The sequence below is a fragment of the Dermacentor andersoni genome, chromosome 1 (genome assembly GCF_023375885.2).
Source record: "Dermacentor andersoni chromosome 1, qqDerAnde1_hic_scaffold, whole genome shotgun sequence".
Classification (NCBI taxonomy): Eukaryota; Metazoa; Arthropoda; class Arachnida; order Ixodida; family Ixodidae; genus Dermacentor; species Dermacentor andersoni.
Window position 1 is genome coordinate 204,476,709 of NC_092814.1, and position 7,836 is coordinate 204,484,544.

A 7,836-nucleotide genomic window follows, 5' to 3' on the forward strand; every position below is an offset into this window, starting at 1 on the left:
CAACTTCATAAAAAGGTTTTTAACGCGTTCCTCAAATATTTTCATGCTACTCGACTGCAAAACAGACGCCGGCAAACTGTTCCATTCCTTAATCGTTCGCGGAAAATGAATAAGTGTACATGTCCAGATATGCTTCTTGAATTGATAACATGCAATGATTGCTTCACCTGACGTTTCTAGCCTGCCTGGGAGCAAGATAGGGTGTGGTTTCAATATTGAAGTGGCCTTTTGATAACAAAAAAAGAAATTTAAGTCTAGCCAACTTCCGCCGTTGAGCCAGTGGAGGCAAATCAAGCAACCGAAGCATAATACCGGGAAAGAAGGAACCTTACAGATTTTCTCTGTATCTTCTCAATGTGGTTTAATAATTCTGATTGAAACGAATCCCAAATGACACTGGCATACTCTAACGTCAGTCTAATGTAAGTTAAATATGCAAATAGTTTGACGGGTGTGGTTGCGAGCTTTAATTTTCGGCGAAGGAACCATAAGTGTTTTTCTGCAGCTACACAAGTTCTGTCTACGTGTGATTTCCAACTTAAGTCTTTCGAAATTGTTAAAGCTAGGTATTTTATCGTTTCAGCTTCAGTTAGAATAGTTGAGTTCATCTCATAATTACACTCACTAACATGCTTTGTTTTGTTTGTAACTCTGAGCATGACTGATTTAGATTCGTTAATTTTCATTTTACTTTTTACCGGTTTTTTACCGGTTTTTACCGGTTTTACCGGTTACCAGTTAATACCGGTCGCACTTTTTATATATAAAACTGTGTTGTAACGATACGTTCTTAGTGCATAATTTCTTACATCACATATACATGATTTGTTTTGTTGGGAAGAACACGTTTTCATACCGAAACTGCATGCAGTTCTCGTGCTACGTAGAGAGAGGAGCACTGTAATGAATGCTAGAGAGGTTTGCCTGCCAGTACGCCTAGCTTGTTACTCCAGATGGGACTGATGAAAAATGGAACGATACACACTGTGCGTGTCACAGGCAGACAACACGCATTATAAACTGCCATACACAAACTAATCGTAATATCCCGTTGAGGCCCGTGTCTCTCAAAATACTTAAATGTGCCTTCGCTGCGTTGGACGCACGCAGGGCGCTGCTCCATTTCCGTACGCGGTACACAAGGCGCAGTGTCAATCTGATCCCTTATGTTTCAAATGGAAAGTATTTATATAACTGACGTTTAGCCACATACGGTGTAGACAAGCCCGATTGCGCCTGTCAAGGCCATACCAGCATGTGGAAATCGCGCATTGGGTCATAACTGGGAATAGCTTGGTACTGAGTTGGCCCAACAGCCGATTGCATGAACCGCACAAATCAAGCCGCAAGAGCTGATCCGTCACTCTCTAGAAAGGTAACGGGAGTTGCTCCGTATCATTACTGTAAACTGAACCAGCAGCGCAGTCTTCTTGGACGCTGCCTGCTACTCCCCAGTAAGGCGGCACTGCAGAGCAACGCTTTCCTCCATCCCACAAGCTTCGGTGTGCAACAGCAGATGCCTGATATGCTGATAATTAGCGCGTGGCGAATCTGTAAAGATGATCGTGATTCTTCAAAGGTGAACCAGGAGCTCACTGGCTGCTTCGAAACGTAACTGAAAGCAGCACGCAGTGCAGCCACCTCCGTGACAGTGTTATAGAGGTCCTGTGGCTCAGCTTCATGTAAATGGCGACACCTTTTGATGAAACTCCCGCCGCTATGGCGGAATAATCATTTGTTACAGAGCTGTCGGTGAGGATGTGACGACGTTGTTCGTAGCGGCATGGCATATCTTGTAGGGTAATGTATTCCGATGCAGGCATGGGGGTCCTTCTTTTGCTTTTTAATATTGGCACGGTCTTAGTGGTAGACCCGGAAGCGAACTTGCAAACAGGCGCTAAAGACGCAAAAGGGTCTTGGTAGTGAGAGGGTAGCAGATCGACTATATTAGAGCAATATGCGCTAGCAAGGGGACGTTTAAGAATTCTGGCGACATATCCAACTCGAGCACGATTTAACTTCTGGGTTTGTAGAATTGGTAGCGAGAGGCGCCTGTTTCTTTTAGTGTGCTAATTGTATTCCTCTAGAGGGCAAGGCATAATTTTAATGCCGTAGAGCGTTTTATGCAAAGCTATGTCGATTTCTCTGTAACACGTTTGCATCATTTTTGTACACGCAGTGTTCGACGCATCCGGAAAGTACCCCACGGGCCTGTTCCAAGGGTCTCACGTCGACTTGGGCGCCTTTGATGAGTGCTTAGAGACCATGGTCCTCGACGGTTCTGGCCATGTGACTTCACGAGGCCAGTACTGTAATCTGCAGTTTTACGTAAAGAATTCCACCGCATGGCAGAAGAAGATGGAGCCAATCTTGCAGGTCATGGATCCAAGTGTGAGTGCATGTAAAAGTATGTTTCAAACAGGTGTGCTCCTGTGACGCCCTAATGAAGCGCGAATTCTAAAAAGGAAAATAGGAAGGTACATTTTCTTCGGCAGAATTCCAAATGTGTAACAGTGGCCGAATCCATAACGAATCCATCTACACTTCCAGGTTTCACGATGACCACACAAGTAAGATTAAAGTAATTATTCGTAAGAGGTGTTATCACTGGCTATTCCCGTTCGCGTTTCCTTCCGACTGATTCTTTACCGCAAACCGTACATCTCTCCGTATATGCAGACGACATTTGCATATGGGCTTCAGGCGTGACACGTGTACAAGTCCACGCGCGACTTCAGAAAGCCTCAACGGCTGTGTCACTGGATCTTTCTGCTGAGAAATGTGCAGTCGTTGCTTTTACTCGCAAATCGATGGCCCCGTATGCATTGCGGATTAATGACCAAATCATACGATATAGACGAACGCACCGATTTCTTGGCGTCATCATTGATAGAGACTTGTCTTGGAGCCCTCACATCTCGTACATGACTAAGCGCTTGGCCGCCATTGTGGACCTTCTTGCGTTTTTCGGCGGGAAGTCCTGGGGTGCAACAGTACCGTCAATGTTGCAACTATATCAAGCACTGTTTTTGGGCTTCCTGCGGTACAGCTTACCTGTAATAGGAAATACTTGTACTACGAATATTCGCAAACTCCAGAGCGTACAAGCCCAAGCACTCAGGACTTGTCTCGGTCTTCCCAAAACAACGTCATCGATTGCGACAGTGGCCATAGCCAGAGACGCTCCTTTGACAGTCTACATTGATACAGATGTCCTGAGAGCGCACATCCGACACCTGACTAGGATTCCCTCACACCATCTTGCTTGCTTGCCAGCAAAAAGGCCACTTTCAACTTTTGCAAAAACTATTGTAAGACATCAGTCGTACTTACCATCAGAATTTACGCCCGCTTCACAATTGTCAGATCCATTGTGGTGTCTGCACCGGCCGCAAGTGCAACTGACAATTCCAGGAATCAGATAGAAAGCTGGAGCGCCATTGCAAGCTTTGAAACATGCAACTTTGGAGCACATTAACAACGTGCACAGATTCCGGCAACATGTATACACAGATGGCTCAGTAAAACTCAACAGCTCTGCGGCTGCAGTCATCATCCCGGCGCAATCTGAGGAAATCAAATTAAGAACTTCATGTGTGACCACATCGACGGGTTCAGAACCCGCGGCGCTCCGTGCTGCACTTGATTTCACTAAGCAGAAACCACCGCAACAATGGGCAGTCTTCAGTGACTCCAAGGCAGCTCTTCAGTGCATACGAAGCCCAATGCGCCACGGACCCAATGAACAACTGGCCTCAGAAATTCGGCACATATATCATCAAAGCTATGACAAGGGACACAACATAATCTTTCAGTGGCTTCCAGGACACTGTAACATCAGCGGGAATGACCACGCCGACGAAGCCGCCCGATCTGCACATGAAAGTGGTCAACGAGTCTTCATTCCGCTTTCGCGAGCAGACGCTGCGGCTGCGCTGCGATTGATGTCCCGTGAGTGTACTTTGCCCCTGTGGGACTCCAATGTTTTCACCATGTGTCGGTTGCGTTCGTTGTCTCCGGACATACAGATGCACCTCCCGCCTGGATTACCACGACGTGAACAGACCATGCTTTACCGTCTGTGGCTAGGCGTTGCCTTTACAAACGCCTATGCTTTCCTCATAGGAATGGCCAACAGCCCCACGTGCGACACATGTAACATCGACGAGACGCTCGCACACATTATCTGTGTCTGCCCGCGATACAGTGCTGAGAGACAAGTGATGTGCAGAGTACAGGACTAGTTGGACAATCGTCCACTTTCATAACTGAAAGCTTTAGGCCAATGCTCTGAAAGAACATCCGCGTTGAAGGCCTTGCTCGCGCTATTAAGGTTCTTGCGGTCTACGGGGCTTCACGACAGACTCTAAGAATGCCGCCCCTACCGCTCTGTAGTGTACGCGCTTTGTTCGTGCTTGTCTCCCTTTCTTTCTATCTCCCCCTTCCACTCTGTTTCTCTTTTTATCCCTCTTAACCCTTCCCCCTGCGCAGGGTAGCCAACCGGAACTACCTCTGGTTAACCTCCCTGCCTTTCTCTGCATTATTTTCTCTCTCTCTCTCTCTTCCGACTTGATAGTGCATGCACATATTGTGTTTCTACTTGAATATATCAAGGTGACTCTCATTCTCGTGAATGTTATTTTGCATGTTTCCCCAATGCGCTATATTGTATTGACAGCGAAGACCACTGGGGATCTGTAAGGAAGAAACAGCGCGGTTTAAAAAGTGATGCTCGTTATGGCCAAATTTATCAAGTATACTGTTTAGCTAAGAGCATGCAAACATCTCAATTTTTAATAACAACACGACCAGTAATTATTTTTGGTAGTTTTGTTTGCGTTTCGTTGAACCGTATTCTAGAGGAAGCATTGTGCCCTGACACGGAGAGATTTCAGAGAGCTGCATACGGAACTCACAACTTCTGATATTTACGCACTGACATATTATTGTTAACAGTTATGAGGCTTGCACACTGTTCCAAGCCTGCTGGCATGCACTAATAGGGTCGGGATTATGCAACGATTATTCTATATTCCAATCGTATACCGCGGCGCGCTGCGCCAGTGGTTCAAGCGACGCCCCGTCTATTACTTTATCCCTCTAATCGGCTGCGCGCGAACTGCACATGATAAGTAATCAATATAATCGAGCAGACGGTACCTTTACGGTACACCAGTCCATAGCATATCGTGGTTTGTCGGCATCTCTGTGCACTAGGGCACGCGGCGGTTACTGATAATACAGTAGAAACCGTAATATAGGTCGTAACAAAATATAGGTCGGCCTCCCAAACATTAATTCTGAAAAGAATTAAAAAAAGCTAGTATAAATTAGTAAAAGATAACCGGTATATATGACGGGGTTCGACTTTTTGCGGCAGTTTTTTGAAAGGAAGGTTCGCCCTATATTCATGTTTTTACGTATAATAAAGCTGAGACGGCAGCCAATCGCAAACCACCTCGCTGTCAGAAATCGATGGCACACTTGAGTTCGTAAGAATATATATAGCATGGCTGCTTTCTGCGTGATGGATGCAATATGGTTCTGCAAAAACATCACCTGCCTGAAACTAGTGTGTCATCTCGTCGCCTAATAGTTTTACTACAGGTCTTGATTCTTCAACATTATCCTGTTTTGGCTAAATTAGGAAAAGGCTTCCGTTCTCCTCTTACCTCCTGGTACGAGAAAGTGCTGGTGGGGCAGCATGTGGTTCTTGAACCCGTCACATGAATATAAGCGTAGGCTGCATTAAAAAATTTACTTCAGCATATATGTTTTGCCTTATACATGCAGTCCCATTGACCACACACTGTGTTTTGCATGCCTTTCCATAACTCTCCCTCTCTATCCCTCTTCCCTTCTCTCTCTCTCTCTCTCAGATATTATACTACAAAAATTATTTCTTCCTGGAAGAGCTTCCAATAGTTCGCCTGGGAATCTGCGTTTTAGACGACTGCAGTCAAGACGATCTACAAGCTTTAGTAGACTCAGGTACGTCTGACACATTGTTGGTTTTCATTTTAGTTCAAGTTAGCCTATCTTACACTGTTACGCCACTGTTTCGTGCAATCCTATAAATGTAACTATATGCCCCATGTCTAATAAATACGTATGAACATATGGGATATTTCATATAATAACCCGTGGGTTCCCATAGATCATATGGGACACCCTATGAAAAAATGACCCATTTTCCTCACAACCACCACCTCCAGTAAGTGTACCCTTGGTGTTTCCATATAAACACTTATAAAAACACAAAAAATAAAGAGAAAAAAGTGAACATTAACGGGAGTTTATCGGTTGTTTTGTCGGTTAGTATTTTTTTTATATAGTGCGGTCAAGATTGAACTTTTGGTAGTTACAGGTAGGACGGTTCTTTATAGGCACGGTCGTGTGCACACAGGTGATACCAACGTAATTTATGGGGCCCTTCGCCTCCTGAGATCAAATATATTTTATGGACACAGCATACATTTCAAGTAACAATGAATGAAGTTTTAAATATTAATAAGTATACCGCTTGCATGATTAGCAGAAAGGAGTGGCGACTAAAGGATAATAATGCATTGCTAACCATTTCCTTCTCTTCTTTTTTTCTACAGTAAAGCCTTCCGTGCTTCATATTGAAGTGTCCAACTGCCTCACAATAGAGTCTGAACCGTGGAGCACAACACAAAAGTCCGTTGTGTGAGTTTGATTTTGCATTCGATCCAGATAGCCAACTCGAGGTATATGCAGTAGGCGCTAAAAATGAGCAGGACACGAGGTATGAGAAAAGTGGAATATTTCCCTAGCCTGTGAACGCAGCCTAGGTTTCATCATTTCTACCTGTACCAGCGTTATGCGATTAAGAGACTTGGATGGGCTAGTTGGTTATTGACTTGATGGAACATGGTTATAACGGCGCGTTTTGACAGGACACACAAGCTCAGTTGAAGTTCGACGACTGTCCTCTGTGTGTTCTTTCTGTGTGCTGTCCTGAAAATTCGTCGTTATAACCATGTTCCATCAAGCGTTATGCGACCAACGCAGTGTTCGGAGCCGTATTTATAAAAGAGGTTCTTACGCTTAAGATGTTCGTAAGAGCAAATGTTATCCAAGCTCGATGTGGGAATTATTATTAGGGAACACGGTTGGTTCGGTCAGTCGCAAAGAGCACTTGCGAACCAAAAACCTAATGAATACGGGCCGTACTGGTTTATCGGCTTCAAGCTGTGACTGCTGAAATTCGGCCTTCTCGCGGAATCCGTACTTCTGACTTTTGACACCAACTGCATATGTCTTAGTGGTATGCATAAGTGCCTTCTTTTCCGCATACAGAATTTTATTGACTTCGGAAGGGGAAAAATTTATCGCAACAATAGTGCACCAACTATTATTTCAGCATCCATGGCAGAATAATTACTGTGCTGCGTTCGAACAAAAGAACCAATTTTTGGTTTCCTTGGCGTTCTGGGTCTCTTCAAAGTGCACTCGCCTCATCTGTTTGAGTAGTTAACACACTGCATTGAGCTTGATGCATCGTGAAATTTCAACCACAAGTTTGCAGAAACAACGAGGAAGGGCGGCGGCATAACCTATTAATTTCAGTAGCACACGCACCTTCAGAAAGATGGTATAAACCAAATCCTTGCGGTCTCCGTTAAGATGAATATTAGCTCTTCGGGTTTTGCGGCCCAAAATCACGATATGATTATGAGGCACGCCGTAGTGAGGGAGTCCGGATTAATTTCCATCCCCTGGGGTTCATTAACGCGAACCCAATGCACGGCTCGCGGGCGTTTTTGCATTTCGCCCCCGTCGAAATGCGGCCGCCACGGCTGGGATTCGATG

The 7,836-nt window shown here is 45.0% G+C and overlaps 1 long non-coding RNA gene across 1 annotated transcript; it reads left to right on the top strand.

Moving 5' to 3' along the window:
* The first annotated feature begins 2,185 nt into the window (after nucleotides 1–2,185).
* On the top strand, nucleotides 2,186–6,688 carry LOC129380747 (uncharacterized). The gene is made up of 3 exons (XR_011892237.1): nucleotides 2,186–2,391; nucleotides 5,880–5,991; nucleotides 6,606–6,688. It is a non-coding gene; the product is annotated as an uncharacterized lncRNA (long non-coding RNA).
* The last annotated feature ends 1,148 nt before the right edge of the window (nucleotides 6,689–7,836 follow it).